This window comes from Phocoena phocoena, chromosome 5, assembly GCF_963924675.1.
Source record: "Phocoena phocoena chromosome 5, mPhoPho1.1, whole genome shotgun sequence".
Lineage (NCBI taxonomy): Eukaryota > Metazoa > Chordata > Mammalia > Artiodactyla > Phocoenidae > Phocoena > Phocoena phocoena.
The window spans coordinates 74,370,614-74,389,798 of record NC_089223.1 but is presented as its reverse complement, the minus strand read 5'-3'; the positions used below and the strand labels follow the sequence as shown (position 1 = coordinate 74,389,798).

The 19,185-nt window shown below is 38.8% G+C and overlaps 1 protein-coding gene across 1 annotated transcript in view; it reads right to left on the bottom strand.

The window, feature by feature from the left end:
- The window catches only part of RBM47 (RNA binding motif protein 47), a 210,259-nt gene that overhangs the window by 20,648 nt on the left and 170,426 nt on the right, over positions 1-19,185 (bottom strand). Inside the window, exon 4 of the mRNA XM_065877361.1 lies at positions 15,449-15,572. The gene's annotated coding sequence lies outside the window, so the exon portion shown is untranslated. The remainder of the gene's footprint in view (positions 1-15,448; positions 15,573-19,185) is intronic.

Sequence of the window (19,185 nt, the reverse complement as noted above, 5' to 3'; positions counted from 1 at the left end):
TTAACTCAGACTTAAACTAGAAATCATCAAGGATTTGAATTCCCTTAGTACCAGTTTAGAGTACATTTCGGTAAGATTTTAACTTTGAAGTGGACTTTTTTTTTTTTTTGGCTGCACTGCGGGGCCTGCAGGATCTTAGTTCCCCCACCAGGGATTGAACCCGGGCCCCCAGCAGTGGAAGCGTGCAGTCTTAACCACTGGACCGCCAGGGAATTCCCTGAAGCGGGACATTTTAGAGGGCAAGGGATAACACTGTAAACACTGCACTGGGAAATATTTCCAGTGTTTACCAACCAGTCTTAGGATCAAAAATGAGCATGAGTTTACTCAAGAATTATGCAAACTACCAGTGAGCTTTGGTTCACAGGTGTGTGTTGTGTGTGTGTGTGTGTGTTTAATATGCAATTTGGAATTGGAATTCTTGGAAGAGTTTTATTCGCTGACCAACGGACACACTGCAATTTGAAGTTAATATTCAGTGGTGAGCAGTGTCTTCCAGCACTAGATGGAATTTAATCCAGTAGAAGGTTTTAGAATGTATTTATCCAAGAGGTGATTCTATCTGTTTGCAGTTAGAGTTCTATTCTTAATGTCCCCTTATTTATAACATAAAATGTTTGTCTTTACTAATAGTCACTTCTTAGGCATGACCTCATATACACAATGTGTGGATATAATAAAACATATGCCATTCTGGTTAAGAGCAAAGACTTTGGAGTTGAAGAAATAGGAGTTCAGATCACGAATGTGCCACTTACTCGCCATGTCACATGAGGCTTCATGTCTACATCTCTAAGATAGTGCTCGTAATAGCACCCATTTCAGAGTATTGGTTCCAAGGTCAAATGACATTTAGTGCCACACATCAGGGGGAACAGAATCGAAGACCAGCTTCTGCAAAAAGTTTCCAAGATTTGGCCTCATGCTGAGCGGTTATCTTACTGCTCCTGTGTCAAGTTACCACCACCCATTAGAGTAAACAGCAGAGAGCACACTCCCACCACCAAGCCGGCCTCTGGCATGGAGACATTTCTGTTACCTCAGAGTCTGAACGTGTAAAAGAAGTCCTGCTCAAACTGGAGGCAGAACACTTGGAATTTACCTGGGGTCCCACACAGTAAGCTGAAGACTGAAGCCTGGTCTCTCTCTCTTTTTTTTTTTTCTATCTCAGCCAGCAACCTTGTGCTATTTGAAGGCACGATCCTTGGGAGACACAAAAATCCTCCCATGACTCTCTTTTATTTAGGGAAAATTCTGGAAGGATAAAGAGGCACTAGAATAATGACATTCTGGGCCATTCCTTCTGTCGGGTCCTGGCTAATCTGAGAAGAGTTAAATGTATTGTTGCTTAAGTTGTATTGATGCTTGTACAGATTTTGTTTCGGCAAGGCGCATCATTCAGTGAATAACTGATAAACAGATGAAAGCCAAGAGGCTCACTTTTCCCAGGCATTTCTATCAGCACATCCCTGAAAATAAGGCATTTGGCTGTGGGTTCCCAAGGACGCTGGCTGTGTACCAGGAGAGGGGTAGCACCACCCACTCCAGAGAGGTGGCGTGGGGGAATTTTCTATGGGGCTTTGGCAGCACATAAATACCCATTAAGAATCGGCTATCCGGTTCCCTTTAAATAAGCATTACACACGTATACTTTTTCTCAACAGGTTAATGGGATAATGCTGAAAACAATGAAACCTGCAAATTTGGCAACATCTGTCTACTGGATTTTCTCAAACTCTGAACAAGCAGTAGGAGGGACTTCTAGTTTCACCCCTTATCTTGGCTCTTTTGACCTACACCTTTGAGGGATCTGGCTCAGAACAGAAAGGATGACTGCCAGACAGATACCAGAGAGGACAAGGAGAGCAGCGATGGCTTGTATCATAATAGTAGCTTGAATTTATAGTATAGTGTTTGGCAACTCATAAAATTCTTTCACGTACATAATCTAATATCCTAAAATCCCAGAATTTGAGCTGCAAAGGAACCTTGGGTATCATTTAATCCAAAGTTTCTGAACTTCATTCCCTACTGCCATTTTGGGTGTGATAATTCTTTGTTTTGGGGGGCTGTCCTGTGCACTGTAGGATGTTTCATAGCATCTCTGCCCTCTAACCTCTACATGCCCACACCCCCTCCATGCATGACAACCAAAAATGTCTCCTGGGGGGCAGAACTGCTCCCTGTTGAGAATTACTGATCGAATCTATCTTGGAGTTTTAAACAGATTATACACTTACACATGGGAGGTACTAATTAAATAGTAGCACCTCCACACCCAGCATGGCCTTGGTGTCTTGATCTGGCTCTTCCTGTCAAGGCTGTCAAGACCGAGAACTGTGCAACATTTTTCAAAGGTCCAAGGTAGTGTTTTTTTGATACCAAACTACTCATTTAATTTGGTGGAAAACCTATCAATTTTATTTTTCAACGCAAAGAACTACCACCATAAAGCTCTATCACACTGATTCTGTCGCCAAACTGATTTGTCATCCAGCAAGCCAACAGGCCTGGGTCACACAAATACCACTTTTGCAATCAGGCTAAGGATCTGCCAAGCTATAGAAATGCCTCATTAAATTCAGACCCCTCTGCTTCATGGACATGTGAAAACCGCTGACAATCTGGTTTTTAAGACTTAGACCTTTCTCTGGTGTCACTGCTCGTTTCTAATTATGTAGAAAGCTTCACTGAAGATTCAGAGTTGTGGGCTTCCCTGGTGGTGCAGTGGTTGAGAGTCCGCCTGCCGATGCAGGGGACGCGGGTTTGTGCCCCGGTCCGGGAAGATCCCACATGCTGCGGAGTGGCTGGGCCCGTGAGCCATGGCCGCTGAGCCTGTGCTCCGCAACGGGAGAGGCCATAACAGTGAGAGTCCCGCGTACCAAAAAAAAAAAAAAAAAGATTCAGAGTTGTGGGCTGCCCTGGTGGCGCAGTGGTTAAGAATCCACCTGCCAATGCAGGGGACACGGGTTCGAGCCCTGGTCCGGGAGGATCCCACATGCCGTGGAGCAACTAAGCCTGTGTGCCACAACTACTGAGCCCACGTGCCACAACTACTGAAGCCCTTGTGCCTAGAGCCCGTGTTCCGCAATAAGAGAAGACACTGCAATGAGGAACCCGCGCACCACAACGAAGAGCAGCCCCCGCTCGCTGCAACTAGAGAAAGCCCACGCATAGCAACGAAGACCCAACGCGGCCAAAAATAAATAAATAAAAGATTCAGAGTTGTTTCTTTTAAAGACACACTATGAACAATCACTGTAAATGTGCTCCTGGAACACAGTCAATTTACTGATACTAAAATCAACCTCTGTACCCCTTAGGCAGAAGGCAATGAACTGATGAAATAGACGATCAAACAATATTTGTGTATGTGTTCATTCACTCACTCATTCATTCAATCAAACACTTGCTGATTGAAGTGACTGAACACTTGCTGTATGCCAGGCCATGCTAGGTGCTTGGAGATACAGTGGTGACTACTGCAGTCCTTGGGGTTCCTAGTCTAGCAAGGGTGGACAAAGAAGGAGGGAGAGGAGGGAGAGCAGAGCAAACATCCTGAGCAAAGATGGGCAGCCACTTAAGATTATTTAACCCTAGGAGGACACATATGTTCTTTCAATTAACATTTTATTGAGTGCCGAAGGTATGACAGTGCCTTCGTAAAGTATACAAGCAACAATGAACCATGGGTCAAAACAGAACCCAAGGAGTGACCCAGCTATAACAGGTGGACAAGGACTGAAAATCTGCGCATCTGGTTTAATTACATTTAGAGACAGATGGAAATTCTGCAAGGTGAAGCTCCCCTTATCCTCCTACACTTAAAGTTACATTATCATATATCGCATTACTGCGAACATAATACCCGATGGTGCCGTAGTGGAATGAATTAATTAAAATCATGAAAATCAAAATCAATTTTATTGAGCATCTTTATAAGCCAAACACTCTGCTGACTGCCGTCATTTAGCACAGTGAGATGATTTCAGGCATGTCTAGCATTTCTGGAAATGTGGCTGGAGAGTGTATTTTACTTACATGCTACGAAGAGGGTGGCATAAAAGACAATAGATGACTTAAGTGCGATCCTCCCTGGAGGGAAGGAGATGGGCCACAAATAATCAAAGAATTTCCGTAACGTATGGTTTAAAAACTCTTGAGTTAATGATAGCTACGGTTTTTGAGCAATTATTATGTGCATAAGTCACCTTAAGGAAGTTCTTTGATTTTTTGTGACATCCCTATGAGATGAAGTTTAAAATGCAGGCTCTAGAGCAGGCGATCAGCAAACTACAGCCAGAGGGCCAAATTCAACCGTGTGGCTGTTCTTATAAAGTTCTGTTGGAATGCAGCCACGCCCACTTGTTTACATACTGTTTACGGCTGCTTTCATGCTACAATGGCAGAGTTGAACTGCTGCAGCAGAGACTAGTGTGGTCCACGAAACCTAAAATATTTACTGTCTGGCGCTTTATAGCAGAAGACCTGGTCTAGGGTCAGATTTCCTGGGTTTGAGCCCTAGTTCTTTAACTATGGAGCTGTATGACATTGGTTAAGTTACTTAAAGTCTTCGTTCCTCACCACCCTCATCTGCAAAATGAAACTGGTGGTAATAATAATCACTCTCTCAGGGCGTCACTGTGAGGAATAAATTACACAATATATACCGAGTGCTTAGAACAAAACCAAGTATATACTGAGGGTTTGATAAATGTTGGCTATTATTGCCTCCTTTTTAAAGATCAGGAGCTTGAGGCTCAGAGCAATCAAATAACTTACCCAAGACCACTCAGAATTGAAATTTAGCTGATGACAAAGTCCAAGCTCTTTCTACCATGGTACTCTGCCTTTGCTATTTTCTTAGTAATCGGAGAGTTAGGGATAGCCAGTGTTAACAGAATAAAAACAATATCAAGGAGAGATGGACATTGGTTAACAGCGTTGAAGGGAAACTCAAGCACAGATCCACAGTAAAATTGTTGGAAAACCATTCCTTTCTACCAAATGCCTCACTGCACCTCCCACCCTCCCCACTCCTCTTCAGAGAGTTCTACAAACCGTTCCATAGCCTATTTCTGGCCCTTTATAAAGTAGTTAATAGGTTCAAATGATAATTTTTAGACTTAAAAAAAGCTATTGAATTAAATTCTTAAATGGAAATGTTTAAGGACTAGAGTTCACATAATCCAAATGTTTTAAGTCAGAATATGGGACTACGATGTGGCAGTGGGATGGGCTTACCCAACCCAGGCTCTGGGGTCAGACTGCCTGGCTTATACCCTGGCTCCACCGCTTGAGAAACAAGTGTCATCACACCAGTGACTTTAATCTTTGTGAGCCTCAGTTTCACCATCTATAAAATGGGAATAATATACCTCACACTGTTGTGAAGATTAAATGATAATACATATAAAGCACTTAGAAAAGTACTTGGCTATATTAAATGCTCAAATTGACTACATTTTATATTTTCATATCCTATATAATTTTTAAATTATTATTATTTCAGTTGGGCAAAACAGCAGATGTTTTTCAAGGATGCTCTCTTGGGAGAGAACTATATAGCCACAGCTTAGAATCACGAATTTTCTGCTTGACAATTTAATTTTAAAAGCTAAAGAATCTGAGGGAATTTACTCCCAGATTTTTGTGGATAAACTGGAAGGGAACTTCTATAGCTATTATGTTCTATATTTATGTAGCAAAATGCTTTAAGACATTGTAAATGTGAAATGTTATAATGATGCATTTTTAAAGCTAATGATTATGCAAAAAGCAAAAACTATGTTCTTTTTGATACCTGTTCAATTGTGTATTATATTATTTTTGTTACTACTTAGTATATCTACACTAATGCTTTATGTCTACCCATTGAATGTAGTAGTAAATGTTGTTTATTAACTATGATATATTCAAATTACCACTGCAAGTTTAAGAAAGTTACCTGGGAATAATATTCACAGAAAAACTTTATGTGCCAGCATTGGAATATATGAACTGGTAGTTTGATGAATGATTATTTTTATTATAAAAATATTCTTTAATTTGCAAAGGGATTTATAATAGAGTTCCTTTAGATAGGAAGTCCCCTATGTCATCTAGAATATGATGCAAGTTATTAAAAAATTGATCTCTCTCTCTATATATCTTTCCTGTATATACCTTCCCTATACTGATATATACCTACAAACTATGCCAAAGTATCAGTCCCATTTTCTTGATGGAGAAACTGGATGACCATGTGCTTAAGCTCAAGATCACAATTACACAGTGATAAATTGGAATTATAATTTAATAAAGGAACCTTATCTTTGGGATGATAGTCTCTAGTTTAACTTCTGTTTGACAATAGAGTCCATTTATATTCAAGACAAAATCTGGGCAGTCCAAATAGAGTAGAGATCCAGATATCTATAGCTTTTTAAAAATTCTAAAATTTGTGTGTAAAGAATATTTTTCATTTGCTTAGTTTCTTGAATTTATGCCAAAACAGATTTAGAAAGTGAACTTTCCCAAACATAAGCTTACACAGTCTTTATGATGATGTGTAAATGCTCTTCCTTTCCTCCAATTTCAAACTATATTTGCAAGTGGTAGTTATATAGTAATAATATGGTCTATTTAATTACTATGCCATATTATACGCGAGTACATGCTCTATGGGGTATGTTCTTATATTACCTTCTGGTGGTATGTCAGATAGTAGTCTATAAGAATATCATAGGTCTCTTTGTAAGAAAAATAACAAATTGCCTGTTCTGAAACAAAGACTCTGAAATGGAGTGACACAGTCAAACATTAGCTTCAGTTTTAGGTGTGACCTTCTGATTTTGTTTGGTTAACATAAGTCATTTCAGTTCTATGAAAAAATATCTGCTACCACAGAAAAAAAACCAGATCCTGTTTAATGTTGATGTCCTTGTATTTCATTGCCAAGTATCCCAAGGCAATAGTTACAGTGAAATAGCATTTGGCCAGAAATACTCTCAATACTGAATAAGCCATGGGTTAGTTTCTTCTACAAATGTTTAAGTTGAATGCGGGTTATTTTTGAAATTAAAAATATTTTTAAATACCACAACAATACGACTATAATAGGCTCTTTGTGAGAAAAAAAATATAAAAGAAAGTAAACTTTATAGTGGGAGGCAAAGACGATATGCATGAAAATGCAACTTTAAACTAACCCCCAAATTATATTTTTTTATTCATTAAATGTTTAAATATTACTCTCCCTTTACTACCTTTGGTCTTCCTCTGGTGATATTTGGTTTATTATTATTTTGCATACAGTGAGAAACGAAAATGATAGTTTAAAGAACAGGTCCTTCTAGCAAAAGTATGGCTAAAGTTAAACCCTAATACTCAGTAGCTTAATTCTTATTATAAAAACTTGGACTCTATTAGAAATGGGGCCATCGGAGAGAGGTCCCTTTATAACAGAAAAAGTCAAATTCACTTTCTATTATGAAGTGATTTTAGACATTTTAGGCTATTTCCACTTTCTTCTACACTGTTTGAAATGTATTAGAAAACTTAAAAGAATATGGTTTATCTCATTAGGTACAATTGAAGCTTTTCAAAGGCAGGGACCTTTATTTTGGTATCCCCAGTGCCTAGCACTGAATGAAAAAATATTTCAATAAAGGAAAAAATTAATGAAAGAACCAGTGAATGAGCACTGCCTTTTATAAGAAACATGGTAGGATAAAGCTACAAAAAGAATTTTAATATTATGTATAACTACCAGTAAATTGCTCTGGATATGTTTTTCTATTTATACTTATCTATTTATTTAACTTTTGTGGTTTACCTGCATTTGAAACTGTGTACAAATAGCCATGCCAAGTACTGTCCAGGGTCTGTCGACATAATCAGAAGGAGCACACTGAAGAATGGATAGGTCAGCTTTGGTACAGGAGCTGGCATTTCTAATACACAGTTTGGGCATCAGCAGTGTCAAGGGGAAAAGCCCCACCAACCACTGACTGATGGACTATATCGAAGGCTCCCTAGACACTTCTTGGTAAAGCAGGCACTGGTCAGGCAGCTGGAGAACTTCCATGACTTTTTTTTTGCCTGAGCCGATATGCTTAGTTTCTACTGTATTGTCTCAGGGATTTGGTACAGATTTTCTGCCGCCACAAGGAAATAGGCACAAAGACAGTGCCTGACCATGAAGGCAGTTTCCATATGCCCTCTTATGTGCAGGTGTTTTGAAAGGCTGGGTGTTACACTGCTTCAGCTCACACAATGGGATAGGGTCCTTTTCTCTCTGGTATTTCTCTGCTCCCGAGCAGTTCTCTACCATGCAGTAGTGGGTCTTAATGACGTGGAAGAAAAATCACAAACTAATCTGATACTGAATAGAATATAGAAGTTCACAAATGTCTATGTAGGAAATCTCCAAGTTTCTTGATCCAGTAGTGTCACTTACCTATCTGTCTTGCCACACAGGCAAGCAACCTCTTGTTCAGCGGGGAAAAGGTGGGGAAGCAGCACTGGGACCTCTGGTTTTAGGGGAGAAAAAAATCACTATTGCCGTCTTTCCTCCTTATTCATATTTCTTCATAATTTCTTTTTCTTAATTATTTTTTTCTCTTTCTCATCTTAAATTCTCATTTAATATCCCTGGTTTTCAAATGTAAATACCTGGTTACTAAGTACCCCTGAGTAACTTACAGGAATAGAGCGATGCTACTGATTAGTAGCTGTTTGCTTTAATCCTTGTTTAAATAACACACACACACACCCCACTTTTTTTTTTTTTTTTTTTTTTTTTTTTGTGGTACGCAGGCCTCTCACTGTTGTGGCCTCTCCCGTTGCGGAGCACAGGCTCAGGACGCTCAGGCTCAGCGGCCATGGCTTACGGGCCCAGCGGCTCCGCGGCATGTGGGATCTTCCCGGACCGGGGCACGAACCCTTGTCCCCTGCATCGGCAGGCGGACTCTCAACCACTGCGCCACCAGGGAAGCCCCACGCCCCACTTTTTACCGGGTATTCACCACTTGAACAAAATGTAGTAATATATGGTTTTAAACTAGGGAAAGGAAGAGAGTTTCTCAATTACAAATTATTTAAATACTAAATTGCTAATTTTTTCAAGGTAGAATTTGCAGAGTTTTTTTTTTTTTTTTGGTGGGGCGGGCATAGGGAAGTTTCTCTATTCTTAGGAAAGATATTTATTAAAAGAAGGAGAAGAAAAGAGGGTGGAGGGGAAGGAGAACCAGTTTTCCCAGTCTCTATAATTTAACTAGGCAGTTAAAGTTAACTGGAAATTTACATAAAAGTTACATAGAATATAAAAGTTATACAGAAAGCAGAACTATATTAGTTAAAGAAACTCATGAAATATAGACTGAAATTTAAGAATGGAAATGAACAGAAAATATATCTCCAGAGTTTTCCTGAACCTAGGGCATTTAGAATAAAATGGTCAAGTGTCAGGAAGCTTATGATTTTTCAGGTATAATAAACTCCTGGGACTATTGCTGGAGATGTAATTGCTGTTCACGCCTCACGCAGTCTGTACTTTCCTTGTGTGCCCTTGGAGTTAATATTTCAATTGAAAACCTAGCATACCAGCAAAAACGCCCCTGATTTAAGCTAGTCATTTATTCTCAGTCTCACAGGGAAATACTGGATATTCTTTGAGTTAATAAAGTATGAAATGATTTTAATGCTTCAAGGGAAATATAGTACACCAGTCTTGCAAACTGTTTTTAGAAAGTGTGGCTTAGCTTATCCCACCTGACATCAGAAAACTTAATAGGCTTAGTTATTTCCTTTTTCTCTAAGTCGCCTTTTATGGTAAAGAGAAGATGAGGACCCAAAGCAGCAAACAGTTTATGTCTGTAAACCAGCCCCCATGAAAAACAAGAGGGGACAGACTGGGTCACAGTGTGTTTCTCATAGGTCCTGATCTTAGTAGATAAACAGTAATTTATTTGAGATTTGGATGCCCAACTGCCAATACTGGGTTCTAATGTTGAGAATCTAATTCATGTGCAGAATCCTGCAACTATGAGTTATGTGAGTGGGGCGATGTTATCTCCAAGCCTGTCAGAGCAGCGAGTGCAGGGCAGACCTTTGGTCCTGGTGATACTGGATGAGGCAGCTTACACTGCCTGGTAGTTTCTTCTTCTCAAGATTCTGCAAGTGAAGGCTAAGCAGACCTTCACATTTTACACTGTAAGCACATTTAGGTTCTGTTCACTGTAAAACAGAACTAGGATAACTGTTTTGGAAATACAGTTTGCCCACATAACTGTGGCTAATCTAGTTTGGTTTCTCTAAAGCAGCACCAAGAGAAATTTATTTTTGTACGAACATAAATAAAAATTTGCTGTAGCCCAAAATTCACAGTCACAGTGCATGGAGTGACCTCTCTTTTTCCCTCTGCTGGCAAGTATATGTACATATAACACACACACACACACACACACGAACACAACACATACTCCCTTTTTTCTTCTCAGCCTAAAATGCTATCTACTTCTGCTGTTCTTTTTTTTTTTTAACATCTTTATTGGCGTATAATTGCTTGACAATGGTGTGTTAGTGTCTGCTTTATAACAAAGTGGATCAGCTACACATATACATATATCCCCATAACTCCTCCCTCTTGCGTCTCCCTCCCACCCTCCCTATCCCACCCCTCACACCAGTCAGAACAGCCATCATCAAAAAATCTACAAACAATAAATGCTGGAGAGGGTGTGGAGAAAAGGGAACCCTCTTGCACTGTTGGTGGGAATGTAAATTGATACAGCCACTGTGGAGAACAGTAAGGAGGTTCCTTAAAAAACTAAAAATAGAACTACCATATGACCAAGCAATCCCACTATTGGGCATATACCCTGAGAAAACCATAATTCAAAAAGAGTCATGTACCACACTGTTCACCGCACCTCTGCTGTTCTTTTATTGGGGATTTCATCAAGCATGTTTGCATCAAAATGCTTGCTGATCCTGGCCACTGCCTCACGGCTCTCACTGCTATATCCTAGTTATAAGAGCTGAGCCTGCTGGGCTGTTAAGTCCCCCACTGCTTCAGCTTTCTCTCATCTGTCTGTTGGGAAACCACCAAAGCCTACACGAGAAAGAAAAGTGAGTGAGGATGAGCATACATGTGAATATGTGTGCCAGTTGCTTAACTGACACACATCTTCACTGAGACATGATGGGATTGAAAAGTACCTCTTTAGAAGGAAGCCTGGCCCTTACCATACACCATATACAAAAACTGACTCACAATGGATCAAAGACCTAAATGTAAGAGCTAAAACTATAAAACTCTTAGAAGAAAATATAGAGGAAAAACTTCATGACATTGGATTTGGCATTGATTTCTATGACACCAAAAGCACAGGCAACAAAAGAAAAAAATAGATAAATTGGGCTACATCAAAACGAAAACTTTTGTGAATCAAAGAACACTGTAAGCAGAATGAAAAGGCAACCCAAGGAACAGGAGAAAATAATTTCTCAAAATATTAAGGAATTAATATGCAGAGTATACAAAGAACTCCTACAGTTCAACAATAAAAAAGCAAGCCAACCAATTTAAAAATTGGCAAAGGGCTAAATAGGCAGTTCTCCAAAGATGATACACAAATAGCTAATAAGCATAAGATGCTCAACATCACTAATCATTAGGAAGATGCAAATCAAAACCACAATAATATACCACTTCATACCTGTTGGGATGTCTATGATTTAAAACAAAACAGAAATAATTGTTGGCAGTAATGTGGAGAAATTGGAACCTTTGTGCATTGTTGGTGGGAATACAAAATGGTGCAGCTGCTGTGGAAAACAGTATGGTAGATCCTCAAAAACTTAAACATAGAATTATCACATGAGCCACCTGTTCCACTACTGCGTTTACACTCACAAGAATTGAAAACAGGGATTCAAACAGATATTAGTACCACCCATGATCACAGCAGTATTATTCACATAGCCCAAAGGTGGAAATAATCCATATGTTCATCAATGCGTGAATGGATAAACAAAATGTAGTATATATACAAAACAGAAAATTATTCAGCCTTATAAAGGCAGGAAATCGTGGCACATGCTACAACATGGATGAACCATGAAAATATTATGCTAAGTGAAACATGCCAGACCCAAAAGGACAAATATTGTATAATTCCTCTTATATGAGATACCTGGAATAGTCAAATTTATAGAGACGGAAAATAGAGTGGTGGTTGCCAGGAGCTGGGGGGAGGGAGGAATGGAGAGTTATTGTTTAATGGGTACAAAGTTTCAGTACAGGAAGATGAGAAAGTTCTAGAGATGGATGGTGGTGATATTTGCACAACAATGGGAATGTATTTAATGTCTCTGAACTGTACACCTAAAAATGGTTAAAATGGTAAATTTTATGTTATGCCTATTTTACCACAAAAAAGAAAAAAAAAAGAGTCATGGAAAACCAGCAGAGTTAATATATGGAATGAAAGGGAGGAAGGAATGCAGATTTTTAAGAGAAAGTGGGAAAATGATTAGACAAATGATGTTCTAGGTTTTGCAGCTTTTTTCTTCATATTTACGATTCAAATTGCAAAGAGAGGCAAATGATCAATATATTGGCTTTTCAACTGTGACTTTTCAAGTGTGTGAAATCTAGTCAAAACGTGTCCTTGTTCCAAGATTAAGATTAGAGCTAGTCTGAGGTGTTATTACAATTCCTTCATGCTTTTAGATTTTGGAAGTTGTTCCAACATATACGTAACTTTTTTTTCTGAGTACAAAACAAACCGATATTACAAAGTGGCACAAAATCTGAGTAGAAAGGAATCCAGCAAATATTTATGAAGTATCTACTGTGTGTTAAAATGCAAGGGACAGTCTACTTCAAAGAGAGAGCAATGGCCAGTGGCAGACTTTCTTGCCAAAGTCTGGCCCAGTCTCCCTGACATTGCTCAGTGTATCTCAGTAGTTGAGTCAGACAATTTTAACATTTCTGATAGATGTAAGTGGTAATGGCGAAGGATAGCTAAATATTCATAAGCTTATTTACTCCTTAAACCTGTTTGGTGTGTTCCAAAGTTTGAAAATCTGATTAAAATTCATGAACAGTACCAGTACTAGGACAGACTTCCAGTGTATGGGTGGTGAGGATGATGATTAGACAGAACTCATCTGTAGAAATGATCGCTTTAAAATCCTAGTCTTGACTCTCCAAATTTCTGTGAAACCCACTGACATTCCTTTGCTTTGGGGGTCCTCGGCCTTTGCTATTTTATCTATTACTTATGAATTATAGATGTTAGAGCTAAAAGAAACCTTAGAGGCCATCTTGAAGGATTTTTCTATTACTTTACTTTTACATTTAAAAATATGATTAACTTGAAATTTTTTCCTAGTATTTAACGCAGCGAAACTTTTTTCTCCTAAAGAACTGGTGTGCTTCCACTGTGGGATAATGGAAATTATACAACACATCATGTTGTTCAAAGTTTAGATACCTTTATTGCTGTTTTCACTACTTTGTGTACTCACATATTTTTACTAAAAACCACCTCAGACACTCTTTAGATATAGACAAATTGAACCTCTCACTTTAAAGAAGAAGAAACAGGTCTTGAGAAGTTAAGTGACCTATCCAAGGTTAAGTATTTTTGTTTGTTGTTTGTCTGGACTCACCAACTGAATTAAGCTTCTCGTAGACAAAGAAAAGCTCTTTTGTTCCCCGGAAGCACATAGTACAGAAATGAACACAAGCAGTCGTAATGAATGCCAAGTGAATGAATGCAAGCCTCATAGGTGCTTTCCCCCATGAACAGATCTGAGAGATCAAGGTGGATGCAGTGTCGATTGGATGATACTGTCTTCTACTTCAGAGACCTGGTGTTGGTTAAGGCTGGGCTGGGCCAGGGGGAGGGAACAGGTTTATACTTCCTGAGCTTCTGTAGAAATATTTATAATTTTACATCTTCTCAACGTGATAGAATTCAATCTGTACATGTGTGTAGTGGTATGAACATTGTCATATATAATAGGTGGGGATGGGAAGGCAAATATAATTTGGTACATTTCTGGAGGATAGTTTGACAACATCAAGAGCTTTACAGTAGTCATTAAAAGCAGTTCCTTCTCATTAATTCCATTTATAGAAATTTACCCCAAGAAAATAATTGGAGACATGAGTAAAATATAGTCAGGCATGTTCACTACTGTGGTATTTATAGCATAATGTAATGAACATAATAGCATGTATTTATATGTGATATAACAAACAATGTTCAGCAGTATGGAAATGGCTATAAAAATTACAGCATAGTTGTAGGCTAGAATACTTATTTCATGTTCTCAACTCTGTTAACCTTGTTAAAAAATATTTTAGAATATATATGAAATATTTTTAAAAACTTTAAAAGGACTAAATATACTATAATGTTAACTGTGGTTACCTTTCGATTGTGGGATTATAAATAATTTTGTTATTCTTTAATTTCCAAGTTTCCTTTAATTAATATGCTTTCAGAAAAAGAAAAAAATATATAAAAATATATAGAAAAAAATAAAAGTATATATAATTAAAACAATTAAATATATATAATTAAAACAATTTTAGCTCTCTGAGTTCCTGAATCCAGAATCCAGCCTAGAGGATATGAAAAGGGACTTTGGGGGGGCATGGGGAGTTGCTGGGCAATCAGTGTCACCAGTAGCCCCTCCCTAACACACAGGGATCTACTGCCTCTACCTTTCAAAGCTAAGTGAGGGCCATGCCTGCAGCCGGGAGGGCTGCCCATCCAAGGTTCTGGGTGAAGCTGATACGAGCAGCCTCTTTCTTCTATGCCTCCATCCCTGCCATAGCATACATAGGATTATCACCCACAGAATAATAATACCTTCTGTCTGTGGAGAATTATATAGTTGTCACAGTATATTTACATATGTTGTAATTCATTGGATTGCCATGATTTGGAGAGTCTAACATAACAGTAGTTATTTTTACCTTATATGACAGGTGAGGAAACAGAAATTAGAGAAGGCACAAGGATTGTTCGAGAACATACCAGTATCTTCTATAGCTTGTACAAAGGACCCTTCCTTGCATCCAAAATTTCTAAAGACAACTCTGATTGAAATACCCTTGATCTTTTTTTTTTTTTTTTTTTTTTGTGAGGGAGACATTTATAAGCAATACACATTTTTCCTTAATTCCTAAGATGCTCACATATCAGCAGCAGTAGTTTTTCCTCTCGGGCCACAAAGATGTAAACAACAAAGAAATAAGGATTTTATATTGTCGGTTCAAAATGACTTACCAAATGACTTATCAAGTTCTATGTACTACTAACGTTGCGACATAAACATACACCAGGTACACATTGTCTATACAGCAGACATCTTGGTTCATAAGAATGAAAATTTAATGTTTTCCTTAAGTGAAGAAGAAAAGGACACCAGCGGATGTACTTACCAAAAACCACCAATTTGATTTGTCTGGTCCTTTACACAATGTTGAATACGAATATGCAAGGAGATTCAGGCAGCTTCCTTGGGATTTCTCAGTTCAATTTGTGGAGCGCCCTTTGAGGTAAATCCTAAGAGGTAAAAAAAAAAATTGCTAGGAATGTTTTCTATTTGAATATAATTTTCATATGTGCATTACGAATTTGGGGCCATTTTCTTCAAAAAATGAATTACTATTACTAATTAACATAGTCTCTACAAACCAAGAAATGCAACCCTTTATTCCTCCTTCTATCCTTGAAAAGACAGGGAACAGTAATAAGAAAATGACCAATTTCTTCCTTTGTGTTATTTTCCCCTCTGTCTTATTTATCCGTACCCCACCCCGCCACCGACTCCAAAATGCACAACACAATGTTTAGGAATGAATACACATGTAGCTTATATTTTATGCTTATAGATTCACAAAAAGAAGAGGTGGTGCTCTTTACAGAGATGATACTATCTAGCTCATGGACTCCCCCTGCCCCATTTGGGGGCTTATGCCACACATCGCTATGGATCATCACATTCTTGCCTGCAGAATCCAAAGAGGGTCTCAAAAACCACTGAAACAAGCGCTCCAGCCAACCACTACCAACTGATTAGAAGTGGTATAAAAGCAACTTGTTATTCTGCCCTAAAATGAAGAGTTAAGAGTCTTCTGAGGATGTTCTTTGCATGGACTACTATAAAAAGTAGGATTTGGGATCCTAGGATAATCTTAAAGATCATGATATAGAAAACATTCAGATTATGAAACTTAAGTTCAAGATAAGGGTATTTTGGATGAGACGTTAAAATATATCCTAAGCACAAAATTTTTACCTGTATTTCACATCTGAAAATATAATCTACCAAACTTCAGGAATATTCTCTCCTCACTATGGAGAGCCCTCATTAAGCCATCTGAAGATCCAGATGACTTCCACGATTCAATATGGCACGGTGGCTGTAACACCAGACTCGGAGCACCTAGAAGACTGGGATTTTAACTCTAGCTCTGCCGTGCCTTGTTCTGTGTTCTCAGGCAAATTATTTTACCTCGCTGAGCCAAAGTTTGCTCCCCTGAAGAAATAAAAGAGTTGGATTACCAGTAGTTTTCAAACTGGTTTTTTACTATTTGTTTTGTTTTCCTTCGTTTTTTTAGGTGTAGCGTCTTTTCTTCCACCAAAAATTTACCTAGATGCAGAAACAAACTGATAAAACCGGAGCTGGCTAAACTGGTGGTTGGGGATGATATGGGGAAGCATCTCTACCCATTCTGCTCCATCATCCACGGGGGCTGTATGGAAATACCATAGGATCTTTAGGACCACAGAGCACAATTTGGAACCTGCCAATTAAATGGCCTCTAGGGACTTCCCTGGTGGTCCAGTGGTAAGACTCCGTGCTCCCAATGCAGGGGGCCTTGGTTCGATCCCTAGAGAGGGAACTAGATCCCACATGCATGACTAAACTAAGAGTCTGCATGCTGCAAGTAAGAAGCCCGCATGCTGCAACGAAGATCCCGTGTGCTACAACTAAAATCCAGTGCAGCCAAAATAAATAAATAAACAAATAAATAAATGGCTTCTAAAGTCAGTTACAGCTCCAAAATTATTCTGCCATAACTATGTCTATATTGCAATGACTGGCAAGGCATTCAATGGGATTCATAACTTTATGGGAACACAAGCAATAAAACTAAATCAGGGCTTCCCTGGTGGCACAGTGGTTAAGAATCCGCCTGCCAATGCAGGGGACATGGGTTCGAGCCCTGGTCTGGGAAGATCCCACATGCCGTGGAGTGGAGCAACTAAGCCCATGTGCCAGAACTACTGAGCCTGTGCTCTAGAGCCTGTAAGCCACAACTACTAAGCCCACGTGCCACAAATACTGAGGCCACGCGCCTAGAGCCCATGCTCCGCAACAAGAGAAGCCACTGCAATGAGAAGCCCGAGCACCACAAAAAGGAGGAGCCTCCGCTTGCTGCACCTAGAGAAAGCCCGCGCGCAGCAACGAAGACCCAAGGAAGCCAAAAGTAAATAAATTAAAAATGTTAAAAAAACAAAAAACTAAATCATACTCCAATAAAGATGTTAAAAAAAAAAAAACTAAATCATGAGCTGGCTTTAATCCTTATTATCAATGATCTACTAAAAAAAAAAAGCCACACCCTCAAATAAATCACAGAGTAATTGCCGTTAAACTCTGTATATCTCAAAGCATATAATCCTCACCCTCGTCTGTGAGGTCGATTTTCTAAATGCTACATCCTGGATAATACCTAATGATCAGCATCACAGTGTTTGATAAATAAAAATAAATGTGCAAATTACACAAGCCGTGTCCTGAAATTAATTCTACCCTGTCAAGGCAACAGAATAAAATGTAGACTCCTGCACTATTCATTTACAAGTTAAGTGAATCCAGACAAATTTATTCAACTTTTCTGAGCCTCAGTCTCCACATCCATAAAGTGGAGCTAATTCCTTGCAGGACTGCATGGAGAACAGAGAAAATACTTGTAAAGCACCATTCCTGGCACATATTTGTGCAGAGTTGTAAGTTTTCTCTCTATAATGGCAAATTTTTTCTTTTGAGAAATAATATCATGGTAATGGACATGTAAACTCTATGAATTGGAAGCAAATTATTAATATATAAATGAAATGATAGGTTTTATATAGTTTATATAGTTTGTGCTAAATCTTAATGATGGGAAGAAGAGTTATTCAAGTGCCTTTCACAGCTATTCAAGTAACAGAAAATTTCCCCCAAATAAAACACTTCGGACTATTTGTTTCCAGAAAAATCCGATTTTCCAGAATGGTTCCAAACATAACCCATTTCATAAATATTTTAATATTATTTTGTCATAAAAATCTTCAAGCAAAACCCACATGCTACTTTCTTCCCGTGGCTTCACACTCCTCCTGACACAAAATTGGGTGTCTCGGGGCACCCTGTTTGACAAGTCGATCTCTAGTACAAATCCTCCATTTTACTGTGGAGGAAACTGTCTTACTGAAGGTCATGTAAAATTTGTGGGGAAGTTCTTAGAGAAAAGAATTATTTCCAGACATAAACTGGGTTAATTAATTCATTCCAACCCCTCACCCACTCCTTGTTGTGTGAAAAAGCTATGGATATTGTCCATTATATCATGAAGTCTTTAGGAAGACCAACTGGGGAAATTTTCTTAGATTCCAGTAGAAGAAAAAGCTGTCCTGAGCAGAACACTGGTTTGTTTTCAATTTTTCAGGCATGTGAATCTTAAGAGTTACTCATGGGTCCTTCTTCAACAAATGGTGGGATCTGAAGGCAATCGTTTGTTGGACTTATGACGCCTGTGGCATCATCTTAATTTGCCTACCCTGATTTTTTTACCCTCTCTTCTTTATTTTGTCTACCATATGTATTTTTGAAAGCTGTTCAAATCCACTTTTGCAATGAGGCAGGGTGTAAATAAGTATGTGAAATTAATAAATGTATTTCCCAGAGGATGTTCCAATCTAATATCAAGTTCCATGACACACCCTGCTTCTCTCAACTCTCATGCATAAACCGAGGCTAAAAATAACTTTCTCACCCTGACTCCTCCACCAACAAATGAGAATTCTGTTTCTTAAAAACAAATCCTGGGCTTCCCTGGTGGCGCAGTGGTTGAGAGTCCGCCTGCTGATGCAGGGGACGCACGCAGGTTCGTGCCCCGGTCCGGGA